General features: G+C 39.1%; 1 protein-coding gene across 2 annotated transcripts in view; it reads left to right on the forward strand.

Annotated features, from left to right (window-relative positions):
* Positions 1–15,666, forward strand: part of sec24b (SEC24 homolog B, COPII coat complex component) — a 111,909-nt gene that overhangs the window by 25,704 nt on the left and 70,539 nt on the right. The window lies entirely within an intron of this gene.

Genomic DNA, 15,666 nt, shown 5'->3' on the forward strand with positions numbered 1-15,666 from the left:
TGCATTGGAAATAGTTCTGAAATATATTGGAGAAGGCTAATGAAGAGCAAAGTCTCCACTGGGAGCTTATTTCTAGGGAATATTGGTTAGCCATCTCTTGATGTTTCTTGTATACAGCCATCAGGGATTTCATCTGAGCTTTTTTTTTTAATTTTAGCCATCAGTGTATTCTAACGAATGAGGCCAGTCTGCTCAAGCTTTTATTAGTATTCATTTGGTAATGTATTCCACAGTTAAATTTCAAATCTGGCATTAATAAATGCAAACATTTTTGCATTTGAAAATAAAATCAAATTTTGTTCATTGAGTCTCTTGATTGTTTATTGGTAATATTCAGCATTAGTCATTTTTTATGGCTTCAAAAACAAAGTTAAATTCAATGAATTTTGGTGTATTGAGGTTCTGTTTCTGAAAATGCACATTCAAAAAAATTTTCTCCTTGGATTGAAGTTTTAAGTTGTATGTGATTGCTTTAAATGGTTTCTCTGCATATTTGACATTTCTTTTAATTGTATTCTGTATACTTGCGAATTAGAAGAAATTGTTGAATTGGCACAAGACGTTGTCAATTTTCTGGAGTGGGCTGAAGAAGTCGTCCCTTGGGCATCCCATGTCAGATACATGCACCTTTTTATTGAGCGGGTGTTATTGCAGATTGTGCTTGCAAAGTTTTGTAATTAATAGTTTGTCCCTTTCTTCTTCGCTTCCTACACACCTCCCCACAACCTCACCATTCATGAAAAAAACACCATATCAGTTAGCAAGGTCTAAACTACAATGTCGCTGATATCACGGATTGTGTGTGTTTCAGGTAGATGGGCAGTAGCAAAGATTTGGACTGTCTTTGCTTTTGACTTTGGCTGTTTAGAGGTTAAATTTAGGTATTAATTTTCAATAGTATATGTGGACTGATTTATTTTCTTGTTTTAAACTTGAAGGAAAATTTGTGGGATTTTTCCAAGTCGGGGCTTCAATTGTACAACATGCAATGTGACCAAGTTAACTAGACTGCGACTGGCATTTAAAATTTGATTTGTCACTGATGTTTTTAAAAAAAAAAGCTCTTGTCTTGGTACTGCAGAATCACTGGCACATTACAGCATTGCTAGAGGATATTCACACCCTTAGTTACTGGAATTGGTACATTGTAATTACATTTTTGTTTTCTGAATATGATTTTTGCAAAGGGCTACTTTCCTAGATTTTTCTTACTTCATTATGCCTTTATTATTTTTATACTCTCCTTTGGTCATAGCTCTTCTGACACCACTTCCACAATTTATTTTGAATGCTGCAGTCTGCCTCCTCATTCTCAAACCCTTCACTCCACCACTGTGGCATTCAGCTAGCTCGACCTCTGTTGTATTGGCTTCATAATTTATTTGCTAACCTTCAACTCTCAGCTAAATTTATCTTATTAATCTCTTCTAGGCTTTCAGGTCCATGTATGTTCTTTGCCTCCTTAATTCCTATTTTTTTTGCTCCATCATCGTTCTCCATGTCTTGCTGTGGCTACTCTTAAATCTCTACAACAATACCTGTTTGTAGGTCCTTTGCATCTCCTTGCCTTATCGCTTCCCTCTTTGTTTTCATGAATGTGTTTCTTTGATTATTCTTCCTACTTCTCGCTCAGTCTACTGCTGCCATCCCATCCCAGCCAACATTTTTCCTCCTATTTAGCCTTGACAGTTTACCTCCATTCTTTAAAGCACAGTGTACAGTGATTATTATTTTTTTCTGTAGGAATGAATGTTGTTTAGATTTTCAGTTTACGAGTATATACTTCACTGGTATCCATAAATCATGGAATTTATTAGCTAAAACTGCGCTAGTTAACCAGAATTCATATTTTTACGTATTGAAGGTGGTTTTCTGTTTTGTTATAGAAATGAGAGAAAATGTGGATTAAACATTTAATTTTGAAAGACCTAACCAATTAATCTCTCAACATTGCTGCTTCCTGTATTCCCTATATTTCTTTACTCTTCAAATGTTTGTGCAATTTCTGTTTGAAATTTCCTGTCCAGTTTGCTACCGCCATCCTTTCAGGCAGTCCATTCTAAATTTTAACAACACAACAAGTCGAAAAAAAAACCTCAAGCCATCTCTGGTTATTTCACTGACTCTTCTGCGACAGGAAACCATTTCTCCTTACTTATTCATAATTTTGAATGCTTCTCTCAACTTCAGTTTCTCCAGCCTGTGGAATTACTCATGCCTGGTATTATTCTGATAACTTTTACAGCCTTCTGAAGGCCTTGGCGTCCATCTAAAATGTGATGCCCAGAGCTGAACATAATACACCAGCTGAGACCTGACCTAAGGTTAAGCATAACTTCCTGGATGGATCTGCAGTGACCTTGCTCGGTACCTTAACACCATCTTCATATACCATATGACCATTGCATGAGACCTTTTACTCAAACTGTTAAGATATATCCACCACCTGGATGACCTTTTCTACTTTGGATTTTGTTAATCTTATCAATTCTTACCTATCCAGTCATAGCCAATGCTCTTTCCTTCACTGAGACATTGACTTCATCCTCTTCTCTAGGAAAGATACATATAATTTTCTCATTTTTGTATACAAAGTAGTGGAAGGCAACGTTCCCTTATTTAATTCAGGGCTATGATATAGGAACTTTTGCGCAAGGTTGAACTGTTTGCTGCGCTTTAAAATAATTACTGTACGGCCCTTAGGAGAGGTGGATTGGGGATTTCCATTCTCAGTATCTCCGTCTGAGGGATATTAATGCAGTATTTTCATCTTGACGTTCTGTCCACCACTTTCATGGCTTCCTTAACTCACCAGCAGATTGAGGGTAATTGTACTGTGTCCATTGAGGGACTGAAGCATCTCAAACAGATGTCTACTAAATATTCTCTTCTGCCATCTTACCTGCTTGTGTCAAGGGCTTATCCATTGTAATTTTGCTAAGAGATTACTTTTTGCTCGTTTTACTTTTTTGTGATGCCTTGGGTTGGACCTCTGAGGACCAAGCTGGCCAGCAGCAGCCACCTGTTGCAAAGCAGAGAGGGGACCAGCAACCAGGCGGTTTGCTGTTTACTTCCCAAAAGTGAAACTGCTTACGTTATCACGTTATTAATGAGGGATTCAGTCAGTTTGCAACAGTGCATCTAGAAGATGCAAAAATCACTCCTATTCCTACCACTGCACACTGCTTCTGATTCAAAAAGTTCTTGAACCACCCCTTCAGCATCCCTCTAATTGGTTCCCATGAATTAATGTTCTCACATTATTCATCAAACAACCTTGAATGCTACTTAGAATGAACAAGCCAAGAATGAATGAGACAGGAATGTGCTGAAAGTGACATAAATGTGATCTGAATAAATAACTAACAGTTTAAGCAACAGTGTAGCAGTCACCTGTGTGCAACCACAGAACCTTACTCTTGCCCTTTTTTTGCTGCTGCTAGGTGGTGTAACCTATGTGACTTCAGTAGAGGCAGAGGCAGGCTGCTCCAATCTCTTGTGATTGCTAAAATCCTCTTTGCCAAAATCCTCTATATTTTGGAGCTTGCAAATGTCTTGCTAAAGACTGTTCTCCCATAGTGCTACCTGTGTAACAACAGTCTCAATCATCTGGAGATAACAATACATGTGTCACTGACTCAGATATACCGTGGCTGAAACGTCAAAGCCATTTTAATGGAGTTCCTGATTCCATAACTTTTGTCCAATGTGTTTCTCATGGTCCAGCCATACTTCAGTATGTGCGCTGATACCTTGTTAACTGTCAGGGCAGCGTTGTAAGGCCACGATTGGATGTCTGTCAACCTATTTAGCATGGCAGACAAGTTGCCACCACCTAGAGCAATGTTGAAGCTGTGCATGGCCTCATTTGATTGGAATCTGACATCACCTCCTCATGCTTGAGGTGGACCTGTCCAGTCTTTCTGTCCAAGCAGAGCTGTGCCCTCAGATGTGACTGTTCCATTTGCTGCACTGTACATTATGATTTGCTCTTGCCTGGTTATGAAGTGTCACCATCTGCTTTACTGGTCACACTAAAGATCAGAATCTTCTCATCCTGTGGTGACAGGAACATAACATAATTAGCATGGTGGTAGTGTACAAGTCCTGCTTCCACTTAATTTAGGTTCTAGGTGGGAAGATGCAAACTGGACCTGCACACCCCACTGCCAGTTGTGGCTGCCAACAAGCAACTTACCTGGCACTTTGGTCCTTCTAAATTTCGTTGTCCTTCTGGCAGCAGCCACCCACTTCTTTGTAGTGTTGCTGAATGAGAGTGCTGCTGTCACTGGGCAGGCCTTCCATCACCAGGCACTTGATCTCAGCAAAAGGCTCGTTAATGTCCTTTAATCTGTCCAATTGGATGAAGATATGGAGAGACATCCTCTGAAGAGTCAGCTCATGTGACTCATCATCTTTTAACTGAGCGAGTGAGACATGATGAAAACAGAAGATTTGCCTAAAGTGACTATCTAAGCTAGTGCATGATTTGCATGAGTCCTGGAACCCAGACTCCTCGGAGGAATTATCTTCAGCAACCTCCCTGTCTACTGCATACCTGAAGGACCTTGGGGAGATGAGAATGAGACCTGACAAGTCAAAAATGTATTATGGTAGCTTGTTATTGAAATCACATGAATGTGACGGAGTCTTATATAACATCTTGGATGACTTTGATTTACTGTTTCAAGGAGGGAAAGAAGAGACGTGTGAATGTAATGGTATGTACTTTGTATAAGGTAATCATTCTGAAAGGGTTAATATTTGAGTTCTACTGAGCTCTACCCCGTCTGATGTCTCAGTCTCTGGGTGGAGAATCAATTGGAGTCTGCCATAGCCTCTTGATAGAGATTCCTGACTTCTCTACCTCTTGTTAAAATTAACTAATGGGCCCAAGAGTGAAATGTAACCGGTATGTAGTTACTAAGATGTAATGAACTGTGCCTTGTTATCTAATACTAGTGTCTCTTCTACTGAGACTTGTTCATGGCCCATCCTCCACCACAGACTGTTAAACAGCCCTTTGGGTTGGAATAGGAAGTAGGATTAGTGACAGCCCTTGACCCCAATCACAAGCCACCAGTGGTTGATATATAGGCATCACATCATATTATAGCATGGTGGCACTGACAGGTACTGTTATATAAAATTTAGAAGAGACAAACAGTGAAGAGAGCCCAGAAGAATCTGACTAGAAAGATGATTTTTTTTGATTTTGCAGCTAAGTCAGATATCACAAGTTTGGTCAGTGGGCAGCTTGAATATGTTTAAACACACACCAGTCAGTACAGGCTCGTAGAAGCAATAACAGCTTATTTGGAGTACACTAAAGTGGGAAGGCAACAAAACTTAGGAACATGGCAGTGAAGCCAGTGTGAGCTACAGTCAGTTACTTCGGCACAAAAGAGCAGACTTGAGTCGGGGTTTAGTGGTACAGGAAACAGACATTGGGGATTCCAGCAGTAAGTTAAATCCCTAAGGGAAAAGAGTAGAAAACATACCTGAACAGCAGATTACCCAGGTTGAAAGGCTGGAAGAATAAAACAGGGTTATTTACTGGTAAAACAAGCCTTGCTGCAGTTGTGAATGGCCGCTGTAAGGTTCAGATGCTAAAGTTAAAACAGATCCATAACTTGAATTTATGTTGAAGTCAAATTTTAAAAACAAGTTTGAACATCATAAGCTCACTACTGAAGTTGATTAAGACAGCAGCAAGAAAAGTTTTAAAAATTCAGAATATGTTTTAATGATGGAATGAACTTCAATACACCATTTTGACAGGGAAACAAAAACACCAATCATCCGAAGAAGAAGGAAAATAAAGATAATGTTCCATTTCTGATTCTCAAGATCAGATAGATTATACTGAAGTTTTTCTGGAGTATTTAATTTGCAAGTTTGAAAAGTTTAAAATTTTATTAACTTTATTAGATGAATGTTGCTGCAGACAGAATTTTTGATCTTGTATTTTTAAAATACAAGTGTTTTACCAGAAGTAAGACTTAAAATTAGATGTAGTAAATCTCTACAGAACAACCTGTAAATAGAGCTTAAAAGTTTTATTGGAAAGATTTGATACACTTCAAAGTAAGTGTGGTAAATAAAGAAAAAGCTGTGAAGACTCTGGCAAGCTATACTGTAATTTTAAAAACACTCTTTCTGAATGCAAGACCAGATTTAAGACAATATTGAAATTAAACAGATTTAAGATGTTTTAAAGTCAAAATATTAATTAACACAAATGGAAAAGGAATATATTTTGACAGATTCAAATTTGTAGTTGGCCCTAACATAGCACAACATTTGATTGTATGGAGAAAACAAATAGTAATACACAAAACTGGCAAATCAGAAACAACAAATTAATACATTTTTCAGTAGTTCTCTAGCTGGTGTTATAATCACTAGAAAATGAAAAATACAGACACTTTCGAATTAAATTAAAAAAGCTTTTGCCAATCACATAGGAACAAGTAGAATTCTTAAATGGATGAGCTTTAACAGGAGTTCAGCTTTCAGGAGAATCTGTACGTAAATTCGTTAATGACTTCTACAGGTTGAAAATTCTGAATATGCAGCCTTGCAATCTGAATTAATAAGAGGCTAAATTATAATTAGAATTTTTGATTGGGCTTTGTCAGATCTATTACATTCTAAGATTTAACTTTGAAGAATCATTCAAATTGTATTAGAAGCAGGGATCAGGAAAAATTGGACAAATCCTGAGAAGAGAACAATCCTACTGGAAGAACCAATTTATTAACTTCATATGCCGCAAACACAACAGACACACGACAAGCCAACACACACAATGCACAGAACATCAGGTGCTAAGAGTCAGTGTAAGTGTTGTGGAACAAAAATGTCTCAAAGGCAAAAGCAGTGTCGTACTATGACCAAAAGTATTATGTCTGTTTTGAAAAAAAACACAATGTACAGAAAATGGAATAGTACCTGAACAGCAGAGGTACTTGTGGATAAGTGTAAAGTGCTGTACACAGAAGATCACCCACTTCCTTTAGAAGAGTTACCCATGTTGAAAGAAGTACCTCTATTAGAGGAGATAGTTGAGGCATTAAACAGACTCCATACTAAATACAGCATCACATTAAAGGAGAAAGCTAACCTGTTGTTTCTGAGCATGCAGGAAGATTCTGTCTCCATTAATGAATGAAGTTCAGAAGCAGACTTAAACTGACCAAAATGGGCATTTCTTGGGTGACTAAACTAACTGAGAGGTGTTCATGGTTACTGTATGCACACCCATTGGGCCCATTAGAATGTTGTTCATTTTACAAAACTCAAAATAGTGGCTAAGAAAATTCCATTCCGTGTCTACTGCCAACGTGAGTTTAGCCAAATTGTCTAGAAGTAGAATTTTTAGCAACTTGATGCTAACAGTCTGTTCTGGAGCTACGATTAGATGTCCAACAAGACTGCTTACTACATTTCTTGCTCCATTGGGAGGTAATTCTTTAATAGACTGCCAGTTGAGATGCCTTAGCCCTTGAAATCTCCCATATCCAATATCTTGCAAGTGGTCAGATGACTTATTGATACATGCGAGCATGGTTGAAAAAGATGACCAGAAAGTCCATGCATGTAAACTTGCATATAGGCTTCAGGGCTTTCTCTTGATAAAAGGATTCCTCTGTGAAATCACACTATTTGCTTTTTTTCAGACACATTATTGATAAAGATGACATAACACTGGACCCACAGAAGAGGTGGTTTTTTATAGAATAATCAGTTTATGACATGCAAAGCTTTCTAGGAATGGTGAACTGGTTGGCAAAACTTTTTGCCTACTTGGTAATGCCCATGGAATCTTTTGAGACAGCTACTCAGATAAAGGAAGGGTGGTGCCTGGGCTTATATCAGGAGTACGCTTTCCAAAAGATCAAGAGCCTACTGCCATCCACAAATGTCCTTGCCTATTACAATCCATTCCCTTCCAACTATTAAAATAGTGGATGCTTCACCTTAGGCACTGTTTTATGATCCCAGTTGATGGTAGTACTGGACAAGTCAGATCCCAGAACGAAACCTGGCTTGACCAATCATAAGTTTTATTTTTGTAGTTTGTGACTCTACGACTCTGAGATATACAGCACGGAAATAGACCTTTCGATCCAATTCATTCATGCCAACCAGATATCCTAAATAAATCTAGTCCCATTTGCCAGCAATTGGCCCATATCCTTCTAAACCCTTCCTATTCATGTACCCATCCAGATGCCTTTTAAATGCTGTAATTGTTTTAGCCTGCACCACTTTTGTCTGGCAGCTCATTCCATTATATGCACTATCCACTGTGTGAAAAAGTTGCCCCTTACGCCCCTTGTAAATCTTTCCCCTCTCACCTTAAACCTATGCTTTCTTGTTTTGGACACCCGCACCTCAGGACTATTTACCCCTATCCATGATTTTATAAACCACTACAAGGTCATCCCTTAACCTCGGACACTCCAAGCAAAATAATGTCAGCCTGTTCAGCCTTTCCCTATAGCGCAAACCCTCCAACCCTGGCAACATCCTTGTAAATCTTTTCTGAACCCTTTTCAAGTGTCACAACATCCTTCCTAGAGCAAGGAGACCAGAATTGCATGCACTATTCCAATAGTGGCCTAACCAATGTCCTGTACAGCAGCAACATGACCTCCCAACTCCTATACTCAATGCACTAACCGATAAAGGCAAGCATACCAAATGCCGCCTTCACTAACCTATCTGCCTACAACTCCACTTTCAAGGAACTATGAACCTGTACTCCAAGGTCTCTTTGTTCATCAACACTCCCCAAGACCTTACCATTAAGTCTATAAGTCCTCCCTTGATTTCCGTTTCCAACACCTCATATTTATCTAAATTAAACTCCATCTTCCACGCTTCGGCCCATTGGCCCATCTGATCAAGATCCATTGTACTCTGAGATAACCTCCTTCACTGTCCACTACACCTCCAATTTTGGGGTCATCTGTAAACTTACTAACCATGCCTCCTATCTTCACATCCAAATCATTTATATAAATGAAGAAAAATCTTGGACCTATGACCAATACTTACGGCACCCCTCGACATTAACTTCTGTTTTCTACCTTCAAGCCAGTTCTATATCCAAATAGCTAGTTCTTCTTCTATTCAGTGTGATCTAACCTTGTTAACCAGTCTACCATGCGGAACCTTATCAAACACCTTACTGAAGATCATATAGATCATGTCCACCAGTCTGCTCTCATCAATCTTGTTTGTTATGTCTTCAAAAACTTCAATCAAGCTTATGGGACATAATTTCCAAGACACACAACCATGTTGATTTTCCCTAATCAGTCCTTACTTTTCCAAATACATGTAAATCCTGTCCCTCAGGATTCCTTCCAACAATTTGCCCACCACCAATGTCAGGCTCACCAGTCTATAGTTCCCTGGCTTTTCCTCACCACCTTTCTTAAATACTGGCACCACATTAGCCAACCTCTAGTTTTCTGGCACCTATCGACAATACAGATATCTCAGCAAGGGGCCCAGCAATCACTTCCCTGGCTTCCCACGGAGTTTTATGGTACGCCTGATAGGTCCTGAGGCTTAATCCATGTTTACGCATTGAGATGCCTAGCACCACCACCTGTATAATATGGGCATTTTTCAAGATGTCGCTATTTATTTCCCCATGACCTCTATCTTCCATATCCTTCTCTACAGTAAACACTGATGCAAAATGCTTGTTTAGTATCTCCCACATCTCCTGCAGTTTCATGCTGTTTACTGTGGTGATTGGTCACTGTACATATTCACACAAAGCAGGCAAAAATTAGTTCATTATACAAAAAAAAGCAATTATAAATCACAACTTCAAAGAATCATCCTTTTTCCCTGCCAATATCCTTTTCCGATACTTAATTCCAAAATGCTATCACTTCTTTCTTTCTTAACTCTTTAATTTCTTACTGAACTGACTCTCTCCACTTTTTCTGAAACAATTTCAAGACAAGTTTTCAGTTCTGATAGCTTGGAAATCTCTGCATCTCCAAGTGTGGAGATTTCATGAACTAATCTGCCCTTTTGATAGGGTTAAACTGTTCTCTTGAGGTGTAAAACCTTGTTCTTTTGCTACCATAAAACTGAAACTTGATATTTCCGAAGTGAACTCAAACTGAACCAGCTGTAGCTTCTGCTTTTTTCTTCCCCCCCCCTATATGTCATAAAATCAGTGTAAGCACTTTATCCATTGACACCATCGGCATCTGGCTAGGCACTTGCAACGTCACATGCTTTCTTGGAAATGGTGTATTTAGGTCACTTTCCTAAATTTATGTTCTGATGTTTTTCCTTTAAAAAAGGAATTACTTTAACAAGACTAAAGCCAAATCCTATCTGTCTCAGTTATAAAACATCATAATTTCCAAGTAATGATAAAATATTATTCACCTTTATCACACTGGGAGTGGTATTCATTCAGGAGAAAGCAGCTAGGTATTGAAACTGGTGTATTCAGCCTCCAGGGCATTGTCGTATCCAGAGACATGATGCGTAGCTGTAGAGGAGCGTGCCCTTTTTGCCACATGTGCATGCAGGAGGTTTTCGGATTAAATCCTTGACCTGAAGGTACTTGTAGAGATGGCCTATAAACCATTGGTCTCCCTGGTAGATGAGAGAGAACTAGCAAAGATACCTCCACAAATAGAGATTTCACCTTTTCCTTGCCTATGAGATCAAATATGTGCGGGGGAAGCTGTAGACGATAGCACAAGTTCTCCCTGAAGAGCCTGTTAACATTTTGATAAGGAATTTATTGGTGAACCTGAATCATATACTCAGGCCACATTGATATGGTGGCCAGCAACCCAAAATGAGTTCAATCAAATCTACAAGAGCGAAAATGTATTGCCATTCATCAACATTGTATTGGAGGTTAGGCATGATGACCTATTTTGAGCATTGACAGCATTTCACCATTCTAGACGATTTGCTGGTACTTGATGACAAGCTGGTCATTCCAGCTTCACTCGGGATGGTATCCTGGACAAATTACATCAGGGTCACTTGTACATGACTGAGCGCAGAGGCAGGGCTCGGACATTGGTGTGTCAACCAGCAATCTCCAAAGAGTGCACTATAGGCCTGAACACAGAGAATCATTTACCCACCAAGCCATGACAATAAATAGGAACCAACCTGTTTGATTGGCAGTCTTACATTATGGCTATCAACTGCTTCTCACGGTAGATTGAAGTAAAATAATAATGTACCACCATCGCAGATGCAGTTGTTAAGTTCTTCCATAGAATGTTCACTACATATGTCGTTCTGATGTGGCTGTATCTAGCGATGAACTACAATATGCTGATGGATCTTCTGGCCAGCTTGTAGCCACTTCCAGGTTTCAAGATATAACTAGATTGATGAGATATGCGCAGTCATATTGGACACTGAACATTGGGTATAGGTGGTCAGATTTCTTCTAAAAGCAACTGACTTTTGTACAGGTTTGTCAAATTGCTGTCCAATCCATTCTAGTGTGGCTTATCACCATCTGAATTACTGATGGGGTAAAAGCTGAAGACTCAACTCCTAAAGGAGGCTCATTGTTTAGTTGAGTCCAGGGAGCTATAAATGTGTTTCTAACAAGGCAGAGTCTTAATGACAGCAGCACTCTATTCACTGCCTTAAATGTAACTGTTCACAATGGTTGCCACAAGGTAGTGTTAAGAGACCACAACAGGAATAATAGATTTGTCTAAGTGTCAGTGGACCAACAGTGATTGGGGAAATAAAATTTAATGAAGTGATTGAGTTAAACTGTCACTGCTGTATGTACTGTACTTATTCCAGTGTTTCCAGAGTACTGTTGGGCACCTCACCTGCACTTTACCCCTCTGTACACAGCAGGCTGTACAATTATAACTGTGACAACTCGCCTTTGTATATATTTAAATTTATAAGTTGCCTATATCAAAATTTATTTTCGTAATGTATAACAATCAAAATTGTTGAAATTTCAATTTAGCAAAAGCATGACTACTTTTCTTTGTATTTTGAAGCAGGATGGTGGTGAATTATGTTTCAGCAATTAGTGCTTCTGAGCTTTCTGCAAGACATTGTCTTGAAGTTATTTTTCTTGGAGTTATTGTGACAATGTTAAATTGGTGCGTAAAGACCTGGCAGTTTCCAGCTCCAGCAATTGCAACCCTTTAAACCCAATTCCTGAAGTTAGCATTATTATTTATTGTCTGTGCAAAATATCCAATGACCCCAACAAAATGGACCAAAAAGCATATTTCATCATTTGAATCTCTCATTGAATTTGAGGAAAGATCATTGACACAGACAGACATTATAATTTCAACTCCCAAAGGCTGTGGATGTTTCAGTAGTTCATGTGTTACATAGTCGCCCTCATTTGTTTAAATGTGGGCCGTTTTTACATGCGTTTATTAAAGTTTGCGTTGTGGAACTAGTTTAAATCTATATAGTTGCCTGACCGCGTGAGGTGAAAAGTAAGGAACATCTCAAAATGTTAGAAATATAATTGGTTACTGGGACAATGGTTTGAAATATGTGATATAAATTACACAACCTAAGGCTAGACTGCGAGTTTGGCATAAAACCTAGCAATGTAATTGGGATATGTGAGACTTTTGCCATGCATAATGTTTGCATGAGCATTGTACTGTTGACTTTCTTAAAGGAAAGATCATTGTCAATGTCTGTGTAATGCCACACTGAATCCAGTGTTATCATTGTGTACCATTTGCAATGTGTGAAGTCCTAACCATAATGTCCCTCATTTTTGTAGAGGAACACTTCGTCTTTTTAATTGAAACTAGAAATACTTTCAATGGGAAGTATATTCTGATCCTTGTGTTCTTAAATTTTCTTCTGTAGAAGCCAAACTTGAATTTGTGATCCAGTGTGTATTGCAACTGCTTTAAAATGTCACACAGAAATTCTATTATAAATTTTAGGTTTAACTAGTTTTAATATGCTTAAAATTTTAGACATTTTCTATAAATTGTGCACATATGCTTGCTTCAAGTGCCAACTGAGGAGTTGATTGTTTTCTGCTACCATTGGCTTGAAAAGCACTGGAATTGGAAATGCTAAAATTCAGTAGAAAATACAATGCAAAGACATTCAACCTGCTCAATACCACAGATCTTGCATGCAGTGAAGACTTAATAAGTTAAAGAATAGAACTGAAGTAACAGACAGAAAAAATGATCTCATGGCAATTCTTCAATGTAGCAAATCAACCTGCTAAATGGTCTTTACGTTATCATTGGGAAAATTTGAGAAGATGTTGAAATGGGATATCTTTTATGGCTTCCAAATGAACTGTACATTCCTTTTGGATAATTAGTCAAATAATTGCTTTTGTGGAATTTTCCTTTTTATTGTTTTTCCCTTGTGGATTGAGATCAGGGTAGCTTAGTAGCAGTAAGGCTCGCGTTATATGAAGTGAAATAATGTATTATTTACAAAGCAGTTTGAAGCTTCTATCCTCTTCCAGTTATCTTTAATAATAGTTGTCCTGTCCTTGGTTTCATTACAGTTTTAACTTTGTGTTTATACTGTTGAATAAAAATGTTTTGGGCTTAAGTACAGTTGTCTTCACAGTCCTTTTATAGTTATGGAAAGACATATTGATAGTCTCAATTTGTGCCAAGTGTAGCTTGAGTTGACTGCGGTGGAACAGCAGTTTGACAGCACACAATACACCACGGTTAACATCGTGAAAAGGTGACTGGTTGTGCTTAATTGTTGATAACATTAGACATCTTTGTGGGTCACTTTGGCTGGCATTCTGTTCAGGTGGTGATTCCCAGATTGAATGGTAATGGGCATTTGTACTTTAAAAACTGTTGCACTGATCCAAATTGACATCAATGAGTTGACAATTAAGCAGTACTTTTTGGATTGTTCAAGTCCTGTTATTTAACTTTGGTGCACATTGGGAAAGAGGCACATAATGAAATAAATTTAGAAAATTCCAGCTGCGCCAGTTGTTTTGCTGCCACAGTCTTGGACATTGTCAGGGTGCTGAGTTAACGAACCAGCTCGGCAAGCGAACCAACCTCAACATCCATAACCCAAGCTACAAATCTAGTCAAAAACCTTAGATACCTATGGGTGAAGTACGCTCAAATTGGCATGGAAATGGGAAAACTACGCCAAACAACAGAGCACCACTCGCGAGTAACTTTACTTCAACACGGATGCCTCAGGAACCAGGTATTACCACGCAGTGTGAGATGCAAACTCCCCATCAACAACTTTCAACCTCATAGGACAGCAGAACACAATAGCCACAGGATGGTGAAGATGATGGTCAACAACGCACACAACCAGCTCCACAGATATAACACACATTAAGCGCCAAAAAACCTTATTCCTAGACGCTACCAACCAAGACTGGACAACTGACGTAGAACCAACCATTTGACATCAATCAACAGATACCAAGAACCAAGAAAAGACCCATCCTTCAAGAATACTAAACAAATGGGACTACCTGACCAAAGCACAGACACTACTAGCAGAGACTTAACACATACCGACAAGTGCACGTAGACCCGACACCACAACTGGGCAACAGGATAATCAACACACTAAAGAGACTCAAATAGACCGGACAAATCAACAAAATGGACTACCTAAGCATGAAACCTGAAGGAACTAACACCACCACCAACACCACCGCCACCCCCCCCCCCCCCCCCCCCCACCCCAAAAAAACAGGACAACAGATACCAGAACAACTGGATCAGATGATGCCTATTACATGAACAACAACACGAAGATACTACACGCCCTAACACACTCATCACGCTACCATACATCAAGAACATATCTGAACTGAACTGAACACCAACTAGCAATAAAAAGACATGACCATTACTCACTCATCTTCATCCACGTGGATAAGGAAAACCACCAGTTTGATTGGGACAACACCAGGATCCTAGGACAGGCCAAACAGAGACAAGCACACAAATCCCTAGAGGTCTGGTTCTAAGAAGGCTATCAACGAACACGTAGAGCTAGATCCCATATATACTCCACTGCGAAGGAAAACCGGAAGTGAGGTAATCCCAACTCAACGGACACCGGAGTTTAAATACCAAGTGGGAAAACACAACAGCGCTTCATCGGAGGCTGCACTGTTGATGTTACCCACTGATGGTAATGAAACGTCTGCGGAACAACCAGCCAGCTCGGCGAATGAACCAACCACAACATCCGCAAACCGAGCTACAAACCTACTCAAAAACCTTAGTGCTGAGTTAGTGATGAGCCACTGAAATCAGCTAATACTGGTACTCTGTACAAATAGGCCGGCACTGGTTGATGCTAGTTCTAAAAAGATCTGGATCAGATGAACAGTTATACAACACTGAAATTTACGTCTTCGGTAACTAGTCCACAAAATATGCTCCATTCTGTTTTACTTGCATAAGGCTCTGGTACTTTGGCAAGCTCCCTTTATCAAAATGGGCCTTCTGCACCTTATCAATTCTGTGATTTTGAGTTTAGAAGTCAGTCTGAGTAGAATAGAGCTCCATGAAGAGATAATAGGAACTGCAGATGCTGGGGAATCTTAGATAACAAGGTGTAGAGCTGGATGAACACAGCAGGCCAAGCAGCATTAGAGGAGCAGGAAAGCTG

This window comes from Rhincodon typus, chromosome 1, assembly GCF_021869965.1.
Source record: "Rhincodon typus isolate 14 chromosome 1, sRhiTyp1.1, whole genome shotgun sequence".
Taxonomy (NCBI): Eukaryota; Metazoa; Chordata; class Chondrichthyes; order Orectolobiformes; family Rhincodontidae; genus Rhincodon; species Rhincodon typus.